The sequence below is a fragment of the Erinaceus europaeus genome, chromosome 9, assembly GCF_950295315.1.
Source record: "Erinaceus europaeus chromosome 9, mEriEur2.1, whole genome shotgun sequence".
NCBI classification, from domain to species: domain Eukaryota; kingdom Metazoa; phylum Chordata; class Mammalia; order Eulipotyphla; family Erinaceidae; genus Erinaceus; species Erinaceus europaeus.
The window spans coordinates 112,984,860-112,998,984 of record NC_080170.1 but is presented as its reverse complement, the minus strand read 5'-3'; the positions used below and the strand labels follow the sequence as shown (position 1 = coordinate 112,998,984).

The 14,125-nt window shown below is 40.6% G+C and overlaps 1 protein-coding gene across 6 annotated transcripts in view; it reads left to right on the top strand.

The window, feature by feature from the left end:
• APP (amyloid beta precursor protein) overlaps nucleotides 1-14,125 on the top strand; it is a 271,787-nt gene that overhangs the window by 159,428 nt on the left and 98,234 nt on the right. The gene's annotated exons all lie outside the window — the stretch shown is intronic.

Here is a 14,125-nt window from a genome sequence, read left to right as displayed (position 1 = left end):
TTAGGTGCTGTATATGTAAAGTATCATTTCATTGGATTGGGTGTCAGTTTCATTTCCCGAAGTTGCCAAGGTGTCACAATGTAATGAGAAGCCATGTATACAAAAGACTTGTTCTACAGAAAAATACTGAGTATGCATGTAATATGTTAACCATATGGACTGGTGCGTGTGCACAAGAGTCACAAGATTGTTGAGATAACGGTTAAGCTTTAGAACAGGGAAAGATCACTTTTGGATGTCAGAACCACCTCTTCTTTCTCTCTCTGAATGAAAACAAGTAGAACAGTGGCACCTAGACTTCTAATTTTTTTTATTTATTTAAAAAAGGAGACATTAACAAAACCATAGGATAAGAGGGGTACAGCTCCACACAATTCCCACCACCAGATCTCTGTATCCCATCCCCTCCCCCGATAGCTTTCCTAGTCTTTAACCCTCTGGGAATATGGACCCAGGGTTATTGTGGGATGCAGAAGGTGGAAGGTCTGGCTTCTGTAATTGCTTCCCCGTTGAACATGGGCATTGACTGGTCGATCCATACTCCCAGCCTGCCTCTCTGTTTCCCTAGTAGGGTAGGTAGACTTCTAATTTTATCATTAGATTGTAGAGAAATTTTCCTATAAAGTGTTTTGCACTCCATATGGTCAAGATCTGAAAGTGTTCTTGAGGCTAGAAAAATTATGTTTGCAGTTGAGATGCACATTATAAAAATGTAGACAGTGCCCCAAAGCCAGTGAAAAATATTTAAAACATTTTTCCCTAAATGTCAAGAATATAACATGCCTCCGTGAATTGCCTTTCTCACTCTTTTCTGAACTAATAAGCATTTTTACTTTTGTTGGAGCTATTGTATTTTGCCATTTTTGATTTGTTTTCATGCCCTTAATCTTTCCAAGTAGACATTGAAATCTCTCATAATATTCTTTTTCTTTCCCAGTAATTTTCTCCTTCTACTTTGAGTGTGTTTGAGGTCCTGACACTTTCCAGTTCCAGGAGGGTGAGGCGATTTTTTGGCAGCTATATTTTCTTAGTCTACCTACAGAGACTGTTCAGTCACGGCAAGTGAAGGGTTTTGCAGTGTTAGTACAATCAGATTGGAGAAAGCATATAATTTCTGGTTATTTATAGCCTTGCAGCTATGCCTCCTTATTTATAGCAAAGCTGCACATTTGAGTTGAAAAAGTCATGGTCGTCTGGAGGTCAGATGCAGATAGTCAAACACAGTCGGGGGAAAAAAAAAATGGAGAGAAACCAGAGGCTGAACATCCTTGTCTGATTGGCAATGGGGACTTGCCCTGGGCTCTTTCTTGGCAAGTGAGGGCTAGGTGAATGGTGTCTCTTTTCATGATGGTGTTGAATTTTAAGCATTTCACTGTTGGTGTTGCTTCTAGTTACATAATATACAGGGAACTAGACAGGAAAACTCTTCAGTAAAGCGGTAGAAGCTTGTATATATGGAGGAAATGTGTGATGGTGAGAATTGTAAAGACAGTGAATTTGCCGGCAAAGTTGGCTCCTTATCATCAGGCATTTGTGGATTTTGCATCTTTGACACACACACACACACACACACACACACACACACAAACTTGAGCCATGCAATTTTAAGGAGCACTAGTTTGGGTTGGGTTGGGTTGGGCGTGGCTGGGCTGGGCTGGGCTGGGCTGGGCTGGGCTGGGCTGGGCTGGGCTTGTGTGGTTGTCATAAGTAAGAATCAGGGGCAGGCACTCTCCAAAGGGAGCCTACATTGCCACTCAAGGAAGACTGGTCCTGAAATGGATGTAGTTTAGAATGTTCCCACTTGTGACCATGAACTGTGAACTCAAACTGACAGGGACTCAAAGGCTATACAGGCTCCTGTGCTAAATATGAATAGTTATTATTTTTAATTTTTTAATTATCATTATTGGGTAGATATAACCAGAAATTAAGTGGAAGGGGAAGGTAGAGAGGGAGAAAAAAAGGATAGACAACCTACAAACGTGCTTCATTCATGAAGCCTTCCCCCTGCAGGTGGGAACTGGGGGCTTGAATCTGGGTCCTTGAGCATTGTAACATGCTAAACCAGGTGCACCAGCACCCCCCCCCATTTATATATTTTCTTTCAAATTTGGAGCTACTCTGTACCCTGACCCAGCTTTCTAGTCCTATTCTCAATTCTAACACTATATTCCCAGACAATATGTTTAGTCCCTCTGCAGGTTAGCTATCAAGCTCTAGTAAAAAAAATACGAAAGTCATGGGTCCCCAGGAACATGCCTAAAATAGACTTCCTAGCTTCTATGCACCCTAAAGTCCCTATTCCTAGCTGTTCTATTCCTGTGTTATGGTTCCTGTTCATATCTTACTGCTTTTCAGCCACCAAGTTGCAGGTGCTACTACAATTTCATTCTGAAATACCTGAGCAGATGACCTCACCAATATGCCCCAGAACCTCACCTCTCCAGAGCCGTACTCCACTAGAGAAAGGCAGAAAGAAACAGGCTGGGACCTGCCAATGCCCAAGTCCAGCAGAGAAGCAATTACAAAAACCAGACCTCCTACCTTCTATATCCCATAAAGAATTTTGGTCCATTCTCCCACAAGAATAAATGTTAGGGGAAGATGTCCAAAGAGCTCTGAACTCTGATTTCATCAGAACCCAGAGAGAAGAAGAAGAAACAATGAAAAAGAGGTGTGTGTATGGGGGGGGGGAGAGACCACTCAGAAGTAGTAGATGTGACTTAGAAAGGAAGAGAAGGCACTACCATAGAAAAAAGTGGGCAAATGTATATAGTTACAGAAAAAATAGTCAACCCATATCTGTGATCTTTGGAAAACTATTGTAGCTTCTAACAGAGGGACACAGAACTCCTAGCAGTGGGACTGGTATTGAATTATACTCCTGCTATTTAATAATTTTGTAAATCAATATTAAATCACTAATAAAAACACTTAAAATTGGGGGCAGAGAAGATAGCACAGAGTTTATGCTAAGAGACTCTCATGCCTGAAACTCCAAAGTCCCAAGTGTCACCACCCACACCACCAGTGTGGAGCAGTACTCTAGGAAAACAAAACAAAAAGAAAATCCAACATGAGGCCAAGATCCTTCATTTTACCCATAACTTACGGATCTGAATCCTAAGAACAAACAGACAAAAAACTTTACTTTTAGGATAAAGATTCCTTTTTTATTTTGTTTTTTAGTTATTTGCCAGAGGACTGGTAGCTCTGGGTTATATTGGTGCAGAGGATTGAACTTGCAACTTTGGGACCTCAGGCACTAGAGTCTCTTTGCATAACCATTATGCTGTCTCCCTTACCCACAGGATAAAGATTCTTGTTTGACCTGAGTTGCTTCTGCCAATAGCTTAGCTGTCCCTTGAGCTTTAGTATGGTACACATGTTTATCATTCCATCTGCCTAGTACTGTGCTTGTGAACTGTAAATACTACATAAAGTGATTTGTTTATATTTCACATATGAAAGCATGCTTCCTTTGTTCTCTCTGCCTCCCCATCTGATTATACCTTAAAAGGTAAACAGACTGTCTCCTGAATGACTCTGACTCTCACAGAGAGCAGCATGCCTCTTCTTGTGCAACTGGCTGTACCAAGGGAGGGACTGAACCAAAGAGAATGACAAGTGACCCATCTTTTAATTTTTTTTTCCCTGCAACAAATTGCACTGTCTAAACCAAGGCTCTCCACCTCAATGCAGTCGACACTTGGAGCTGGATAATTCATTGTCATAGACACTGTCTTGAGTGGGGTAGAAGCCAGGCCTCTGGCTTCTCCAGAGGTCAGTAACACCCTACCTGGTGAGATAACTAAACACCTTTCTAGAATTTCCCAGGGACGCCTCTAAAGGGGGATGGGATAAACCATTCCTGGCTGAAAACTTCTGACCTAGATACGTGTTTACCCATATCTACTTCAAATTTATACCTGGATTGATGTGAATAGCTATACTTTTAGGGCTGAAACATAGCTCACCCAGGGAAGCATACACCTTGCTGTGTACAAGGCCCCAAGTTTGAACCCCAAGTGTGATGGTGCCTCATGGGAGTATCATTATCTCTGGTACCAAAGAAACTCTATGTATGCATGTATGTGTTTATATGGGATATTTAAAGAGAGGGGGAGAAAAGTCCTCAGTAGTAATGGAATCATTCCTACATGAGACCCCAGAGCCATAACATTAAATTAAACCAATTTAAAATAAAATAAATCTGCTGTACTTTGTACTTTCCATGAACTTGAGGGCATATTGAAGTGTTAGAATGTCAGAAACCTCTCGTGTGCAACAAATGTGCACAAAATTGAATTTGTTAGACCATTATCCTCTCTCTCAATGTTTTTGAGTTAAAATGGATGTTACCCTCAGTGCTCTGACTCTAGAATTTCTTAGGTCTCCTAGTTACTCTAATGGAATTTCTATTAAGAAGCAGAAACTAAACCAGCAAGCATCTGGGTTAAAAGCACATAGTTCAGCCTGCTTTCTCTATTTCCTTTTTGTTTCATAAAATTCCAACATATGACAGAAAGCAGCCATCAGCAGAGGTGCCTTCTTCCCTTACTTTAGGTGACTCGGCATCTAGCATGGTCTTTGCATCGTACTTGTGATCACAGTATCTCTGCAGAAGTTTAAGTTTGCCTTCAGAAGAGTGGAGGAAGGGCTAGTAATAAATTTTCACTCCCATCTCAGGGGCCCAGACATAACAGAATAGACTAGGACACTTCCAGAGACTATAAAAAGAAACGAAATCATATCAGTTCTGGCCAGGACACCCTCCCTGAATCTGAGGTTGCCTCAGACTCTGAGTTTGCCGGGTATAGATAACTCAATGTGTCCCCTTTAAATGGGATGTGTGCCCTTAGTCTCAGCCAGAGTTATATAGCCTGTCAGAATGTCCAGGCCCTTTAGTCTTTAGCCAGACTTGAACCATTTTTTTTAACTCACTGTACTTGTTCTTCAGATTGTAAAATGGCAAGAATTAGTTCCCGTTAGCACACTTTCTAAGACTAATAGAACTGTGATGTTTTTGACGGAAGTGCCAAGTGCTATTAAAAATAATTAAAAGCATTAAAAGACGTGGTAGTGGTAGTATCATATGAGCACCCGTAAAATCTGTTAAATTGATAAATAGGACAAACCATAATTTGGGGATCCAGAGATGATCAGACTAAGAAGGATACCTTTTTCCTTACAGCTGCCACATTGAGAAACCTTATTATTAGAAAGGATTGATTTGCTTAGCAAACTAGCTTTTAAATAAAGCTCATCTACTCAGATCATTGAAATGTGCTTGCTGTCTGTGTGCCCTGTTCTTTATCAATGTTCAAGGAAGAGTGGATAATCTGATAAAGGATTCAGTAACACATCTTCAATAAAAAGACAGAGAGCCAGCAGTGTAGGTTTTGCCCTGGCAGTTGGGACTTGTGGGCAGTCATGGGCAAGTGGAATGAATAGATACAGGTGTTTTGCAATAAAGAATATTTACCAAAAGAAACAAGTAGGCCAACACCTGGTGTCAAATAGTCATTACATTTCAGCCAGAATGCACAGGTGCTAAGAGATATTAAATCACCAATAATATGTATATATTATTGGTGATTTAATAATGATCAACAGGATTGTGTGTTGAAGAGTACAGTTCCACACAATTCCTACCACCAGAGTTGCACATCCCCTCCCCTTCATTGGAGGCTTCCTTATTCTTTATCCCTCTAGGAGTATGGACCAGAATTCTTTATGGGATGCAGAAGGTGGAAGGTCTGGATTCTGTAACTGCTTCTCTGATGGATATGGGCATTGGCAGGTTGCTCCATACTTCAGCATGTCTCTCTCTTTCCCTAGTGGTTAAGGGCTCTGGGGAGGTGGGGTTCCAGGACACATTGGTGAGGTCGTCTGGCTGAAATCATGGTAGCATTTGCAACCTGGTGGCTGAAAAGCATTAAGATAGAAAGCAGACCTTTTTTTATTATTATTAATCTGGAACCTAAAGGTAAGAGTATAGCAGAAGAGATTTGGGGTCTTCATGTTGGAAGAAAGTAGGAAGTCTGTTTTAGATATATTCCAAGGGGCCCACGACTTAACCACGCACTTTGCCTGCAGTAACTTGGCAGGTTTATTGATGTGATAACACACAAGGATGATGGAATTAAATATCAGTGTAAAGTCCAGTGTACAAGGGCAGAGAAATATTGCTGTGGAAGGCCAAGATGAAATGAAGTGGGTTTGATTCTGAATGCCTCCACTGAGATTAACAATTCCATCTGGGTTTTTGTTGCTGCAGTTTTTAATGAAAGTGGACACTATTGAAAGATTTTTGACTCTCTGAACTCATCTCCAGCTTTGAGCAGCTGTGGCAGGTCCTCCCTTTGTCATCCACAATTAATGAAGTCGAGAAGGGCTTCTGACAAATGAACAACAGCAACAAAAAAAATAACGAATGAATAAGAGAACCTGGAGCAAGCTGTTCTAGATGCCTTTTAATCTCGCTATTGCTTCAGATTTTTTTTTTAATTTTGTCTTGAGGTTGCTTTTAAATTCATGAGCATTATGCTAAAACAGATATAGATATTAATAAAATAGCACTGAGCACTGTCATTCACTCTTTCATGCTCATTTTACGTATTTGACAAAATCCCTATGTCAGTCCATGCCTGTTAAGACATTAAAAAAAAAAAAAAAAGCAATGTGTTTTGACCAAAGTAGAGGAAACATAGCACAGATTGCATCTCTTATTACCTCCTGTTGTCCCCAGGATGCCGTGTTGATCTGCCATCTAGGTCTACACTGACTATAAAGAAGTGCTGTGTGAGGACACATGCCCTGATGTGTTCTCCTTTAAAGAGAGTCTGATACCACATGTAAAAAAATAACAACAAAAATTTTTCCACATTGTCAATGAGCTTTTAAAATTTGAACTTGGGGGTCTGGTAGTAGCGCAGCAGGTTAAGCCCAGGCATGAGGATCCCGGTTTAAGCCCCCAGCTCCCCACCTGCAGGGGAGTCACTTCACAAGCAGTGAAGCAGGTCTGCTAGTATCTATTTTTCTCTCCCCCTCTTTATCTCCCCCTCCTGTCTCCATTTCTCTCTGTCCTATCCAACAATGAGGACAGCAGTAACAATAATAATAACCACAACAATGATAAAACAACAAGGGCAACAAAAGGGAAAAAAACAGCCTCCAGGAACAGTGGAGTCGTAGTGCAGACACTGAGCCCCAGTAATAACCCTGGAGGCAAAAGAAAAAGAAAAGAAAAATTCGAACTTAGTGGTTTTGATAAATACTCACATTTAGGGTAAGTTAGAGATTCTCACTCTGTGCTCTCACCAAAAAAAATTTTTTTTTTTTATTTTTTAAGATTTATTTGTTTTTATGAGGCAGAGAGATCAGAGCTCTGTGGCACTGGGAATCAAATCAAACCTGGGCCCTCTGAGGCCTCAGCCATGCAAGACTTTCTGCTTAAAAGTTAAACTGGCAGCCTGCAAGCTCTGTAGTGTTTTGAGATTAAGTTTTCACATAACAATCTTGCTTTACAGGTTTATATTTCGCATATTTATCAATTATCCTCATGGCCACATCGCCTACAAATTATAGCCCGTTAAAGTGACAGCCTAGCTAACGTTGTATAAAATCGCATTTGCAATGAAAGGGCAATGACTTCTATAGGTCTTAATTTGCTTTCATCTTCTGTTGTCAGTTATATAGAGATAAATTGCTTTTCTGCTAGAAAAGGGAGGCTAACCAAATTTTCTTGTTAGACTCTAACATTGGTATATCGACCAAATGCCATTCTCATGCCTCCGTCTAGGGAGAAAAGTCATGATGCATTTTCTCATAGAAAAATAGCTCATGACTTTTCCAACAACCCAGTCATCGCAGTCATTACGGTTTGAGATGCAGTTGCAGGTTCTGCCCATCACTCCTGTAAAATGATATGTCTCCCTACAGATTGAGAAAACAAATGAATATCAATGAGATCAGGGCAGTCTTCACAGAATCTCTTGTCTTAACTCCACACCTTCCAGTCTTCTGTAAAAATATGAAGTGAAATGATTAAAAAACAACCAGAACTGAAGCCTGAGTGATAGGTCACCAGTGATGGTGCATGCCTTGTCTGCTGTGTGAGCCAGGCTTGACCTCCAGTACCACATGGAAGGTGCTATGATACTGAAGGGGGGGGGCTCTGGTCTCATCTCTTCCTCTCTCTGTCTTGGTGTCTAAGTGTATCTCTATCTCTGTATCTATGCTAAGTCCTGTATCTACAGAAAGGAAATAAAATGAAAGCCTGAGACTAAGACGTATTCAGTCAAGAGAGGGGATTGGGATGCAGAGTTCTGGTGGTGGGAATTATGTGGAGGTGTACCCCTCTTATCCTGTGGTTTTTGTCAGTGTTTCCTTTTTATAAATAAAAGTTTTTAAAAAAAATTGAACAGTCTCTCTGAGATGGAGTGACTTCAGCCACATTCTGAAGATAGAACAGTTGTATCTTTTCTTACTGTGGCGACAATTTCTCGACATAATTGCCAGAAGGGAAATGTGTCCCCGATGTATCTTAAGATGGGACCACTGACTGCAGTGACCAGGGTTCACTCATGAGTTGAAGATAAATTCATTTCCCATCCTTCCTGCTCTCAAATAGGGTTCTGGCAGGGATTGAGAGAGGAGCCTGCAATGTGCGGTTGCACATGTTGCTACACTTCAGTGAAAACTGAACCTAATGCTCCTGCGCATGTGTAAGCAATTTCCCCATCAGTAGTAGGTTACCTGTGGTTTAAGGAATGGTGTTGCCTGGTCAGAAAAAGAAGAGAACCTCTGACCGCGTGCGTGTGTATGTGCGTGTGTGTACACGGACCATCCATAAGAACCCCTTAACACCACCTACCTCCTTTCTACTAGTCCCAGACACACCTTCATCCCTCCATTGTTATCTCCTGAAGAGATACTCCATAGGCATAGTCTCTGAACAAACTTGAGTCATTCTTTCACTCTATGTATTATTTATGATTGTCATGGGATATCAAGAGGTAAGCTCTGGATCTCGCCCATGCAAAATGGTCTCCCCAGTTCAATTTTTTTTTTATTTGTTTTTGAAAAAGGAGACGGAACAGAGAGGAAAAAAAAAAAAAAAGGAGAGATACCACAACATCTCTCCATGAACCAGAAAGCTCCCTCAGAGATATCCAGAGTGCTCCCGTGTGGTGCAGGGGCACAAACCCTGGATCTCATACAGGTTAAGGCACATGCTCTACACAGTGAACTCCCACCTGGCCCCAGCCAGAAGTGGTCATTCCTTACAACACCCTTACATAGTGTCACCTTACGGTTATTTCCGTGACTTTGAGGCCTTACCTGATCTGTCTTGCAGTTCTTTTCTGCCTCTCTCACAGCTCCCAGACTTGGGTCCTCAGTTCTGACCTTGTTTATCCTGATTCTAGAGCTTTACAAGCACACTCCCCATAGGGAGGCGGGGGTGGGGGAAGCTTGTCTTTGTGTTGTTGTTTCATCTGTGCTTTTCTCTCAGCAGGTAAATGGGAAGTGGCACTTTAACTCCTTGTGTCTTCTGTCAGTTTAAGCCCAGCCTTCCTGGCCTCCTCCTTCTTGTTGTGTTCTCCAAAGCATCACCTAGTGGTTTTCCTGTCCTCCGTTATGCAAATCGTAATCTAACAATATGATTTATTGTTGTCTTTTTGTTTTTAGATGGTTTTCCTCTCACTAAAACATAATTGTGTGAGAACAAGAGCCTTTGTTTTGCTCATGGTTTTGTCCCTGTACTTCTCTTCTAGAAGCAGCTGTAATATGTGCTGAATGGAATGAACAAGCATCCTCTAGGCAGGAGAGTTACAGATCTTTGGTGTTAAAATTTAGATAGGAGGGCAGAGGAGATAGCATAATGGTTATGCAAACAGATTCTCATGCCTGAAGCTCTGAGGTCCCAGGTTCAACCCCCCTTATCACCATAAGCCAGAGGTGAGCAGTGCTCTGGTAATAAATAAATAAATTATATAGGAGAGCATTGTTCATCCCAAATGCTTCTTAAATTTGGGAAGCAAATTATTCATCCAGAGTTGTTAACATATTAAGAGCGGGAACTTTTTTCTTCTTTAATTGATAGGACAGAGAGAAATTGAGAAGGGAGGGAAAACTAGGAGTAGGGGAGTCAGAGACATTTCACTACTCAGGAAGTTTCTCCCTTACAGAGAAACTGGAGAGTAGGGACTTTTTTTCACTTTTATTTAATAAGCTGTTTAGACATATACTTTCAACTTATATATATATACACACACATATATGTATATATAGAAACATATCCTGCTGTATCCTGTAAGACTATTATGAAACTAAAATAAAATGATGATAGAGAAGTTTAAAGCCAATCCTAAGGTAATTCCCTCTACAGAGAAACCTTTGAATTCAGCATCTCTACAGTTTTCTAAGGGAACTTTTTAAAAAATTGCCTCCTTTATACATGTCTGTGAAAAGCTACTACTCTTGATCATCTGTGTTTCCAAGTGACTTGTGGTGACTGGAGTGAGGAGTGGCTTAGCTTAGTAGAACTTACAAACTTGTAAATATGAGATCCTAAGTTCAGTTCCCAGCATTGTACATGCCAGAGTGATGCTTAGGTCTCTCCACGTGCCTTTTCCTGTGACTGTATCACGTGACTAGAATTTACACTCAAAGACCTGATGCCTACCATCTTTCTTAGATTTTTATACCTTCTGGGTCTGTTCACTCTTAAGGAATGTTTCAGCATTTTTTAAAAAACATTAAATATTTATTCAGCTTGATCTTTTAAGACCAAACAGCCCATCCCATATCATTTACAGATGATAAAACTGAGACCAAAAAAAAGTTGGAATACCACTCCAACAAAAATTAAAAAAAAAAAAAAAAGCATAGCGAACTTTTGGTCAATAATAACATCAACTGAGTGGGACTCCAGGACATCCCGCTGAGCAAAAGAAGCCAACCTCAAAGAACACTTACATGTTTTACGTATGCAGTGTTCCTGAAATGACATAATTATAGAGCTGGAGACCAGACTGGTGGTTTTGAGAGACAGGGAGGAAGGCCACACAAGAGTAGCAGAATGGAAAAATTCCTTGTGATAAAATTGTTCTACATCTTGACCATAGTGGTGGTTACATAAAATAAGGAAAGAGAAGAGGAAGGCATAGAGGGAGGGAGAAACTGTGAAGGTCATTGGAAATCATAAGAGTTCCTGGGGTGGGAGGGGTAGATAGCATAATGGTTATGCAAAGAGATTCTCATGCCTGAGGCTCCCAGGTTCAGTCCTGTGCACCACCAGAAGCCAGAGCTGAGAAGTGCTCTGGTTAAAAAAAGAAAGAAAGAAAGAAAAGAGAAAAGAAAAGATATCATAAAAGTTCATGCATACAGTAGTGGGAGTACTGCAAAGCTATAGAGGTCAAACCCTAGAGCTAAAAGTATTTAACCTTAAGTTTAAGACTAGTTTCTATGGGAAAGGAAACATTTATTCCTGAGCTTGCTTGCAGAAGGCATGAATGAGCAAAGGTCAAGACTAAAAGGTTATTTAGATTCATGCTCCGTTGCTTTTTCATCTGACCCTTGTTTCAGCACCCTGCTTCTGCTAAACACTGGTGGAAGGTGACCATCCAGAAGCATTCAGGGCAGGCAGAAGCTGTTTGGCAACAAACAGACGAACAGATAATTTACCAAAGCATATTTTTCCCCAATTCCTGTTGTTCACAAACAAAGCCAATCCCATTCCAATGTCTAGAATGTATCAATACATTAACCCTTCACTGCTCTAAATATTAATATTTGGTTGTTTTATGGTTCGCCTACTTCTAAATTCAGATTTGTTTCTGTCTGTCTGGGATGCAACTCGGTGAATGAGGATATTTCCCCTCTATGTAGGTAATAGGGTAATCTTTCCTTCTCTGCATTGATGAAATGATAAAAAGTATCTGACATAGTGACACTGATGCTTGAGGCTGTTATTTGCCCAACTTACATAACTCAAGTCTGCAGCACTATCTAAAGAACCTAAAAGGTCCTGAAAGGTCCCTGAATAGGACAGACTGCTTTGTTGATAATTATAAAAACACAAGAGCAGGAGATAGGGCTCATAGTAAAGCATATTTCATATGTAATAAGAATCTTGGGCTTCGATCCCCAGTGTACACACACACACACACACACGTTCCTCTAAAAATAGATTTTTAAAATACCACAAAAATAAGCCCTCCTAAAGTCTAATTCTTTTCGTCCGTCCGTCCGTCCCCCCCCCCCCCCCCCCGGCCCAAAAGGGTTAAAGCACCCTATACCTTAAGTGGACTCTGATAAACAGCTTCCTGTGCTCTTAACATTCTTGAATTGCTCTGTCCAAAGAGGAAGCAACTTTTGAAAGAGTAGGCAAGGAGGATACAGTTTTTCCTGATCTTACTTTTTTGTTCCCCTGTCACTGACCTGTCATGGACCTTATCACAAAATGTATTCTCATTTGACTGAGCCAGTACAGATGAGAAATGACTAAGATCATGGGAAACATTCAAAAGTTTTCCAGGTTCAGAAATGACTGTGTTGAAAAGAAAAACAAAATTTTTTCATGTTGATTTGCCTGAGTTTATGCAGAAAAAAAAAAAATTTTTTTTAGTTTGGATTTTGTTTAATGCAAAAAAAGGATTTGAAATTAAAATTCATTTTTCAGCCATACTAATTAAGGTCTTATTTTCAGCCTTTTATTTAGGTTCTGTTGAGGATTGTTTAGAAAAGTACATGGTGATTTTCCAGTAGTTCGCACTTGATGGTCCCATGTATAATTCATTTTCAGAGGATGTGAAATAATAGTAGCTGCCTTTTCCTGTGTTTAGCTCAAAGCCCTATAATTTGGCTGAGATGTAAAACAGAAAAGGGACTAAGTACCCTGTGCACCACCCTGTCTGCAGGGTGATCAACACTTGCTGTGATACATCTTGTGTTTCCACTGCCCTAGTGCGTTGGTGTGTTATCACCACTTGATTAAAAAAGAGAATTGGAACATAGAGTGCTAAGGTAATTGGGTCCCAGCTTGTCTAAGAAAGCAGGGATTCAGTTAAGGTGAGCTAATTGCACAGCCCCTTATTCTTTCCTGCTTCTTTTGTGCTGAAATATTGGGCTGTCAGAAAAGTGTATAGGAAAACAGAAAAAAAAAATACATCTTGATTTTTCTGAAACCCAATACATACTCTCTCACCTCCACAAAAACATTAGGGCAAATATATAGACACATAGGAGAGGCTTTTTTTTTTTTTTCCAAATATATTTTCCTTGTGCCAATAGCATACTGGCTGAGTCACAGTCTCCCTGTTGTTTTGGGGGAATACACCCTACTCTTTTTTTTTTTTAACTAGTGATTCAGTATTGATTTATAAAATTACATGTCCTCCTTTTTTAAATTAATTAATTAAAAAATAAAATAAAATAAATAAAATTCCCCAGAGACCCACCCTACTAGGGAAAGAGAGAGGCAGGCTGGGAGTATGGACCGACCAGTCAACGCCCATGTTCAGCGGGGAAGCAATTACAGAAGCCAGACCTCCCACCTTCTGCAACCCACAATGACCCTAGGTCCATACTCCCAGAGGGATGAAAAATGGAAAAGCTATCAGGGGAGGGGATGGGATATAGAAATCTGGTGGTGGGAATTGTGTGGAGTTGTACCCTTCCTATCCTATGTTTTTGTTAATGTCTCCTTTTTTTAAATTAATTAATTAATTTTAAAAAGTACATGTCAACAGGGGTATAATTCCACACCCTTCCCAGAATGCTGAATCACAAGTCCTTCCATTGCAAACCACTGCAGTTCTTCTCATGGGTTAACTGTCACTCTGCAACTCTCTGTCTGCATTTGCACATAATTGCCCCCTTTTTCTTCCAGGCCCAGTTCTCTCTTTCCCTCCAAGCCACACATAACCCTATTACTACATCCAAATCCCCGACTCCCCACCTGCAGGGGGTCACTTCACAAGCCTTCACAAGCGGTGAAGCAGGTCTACAGGTGTCTATCTTTCTCTCCCCCTCTGTCTTCCTGTCCTCTCTCAATTTCTCCTTGTCCTATCCAACCACAACAATAACAACAATAATAATAACTATAAACAACAAGGGC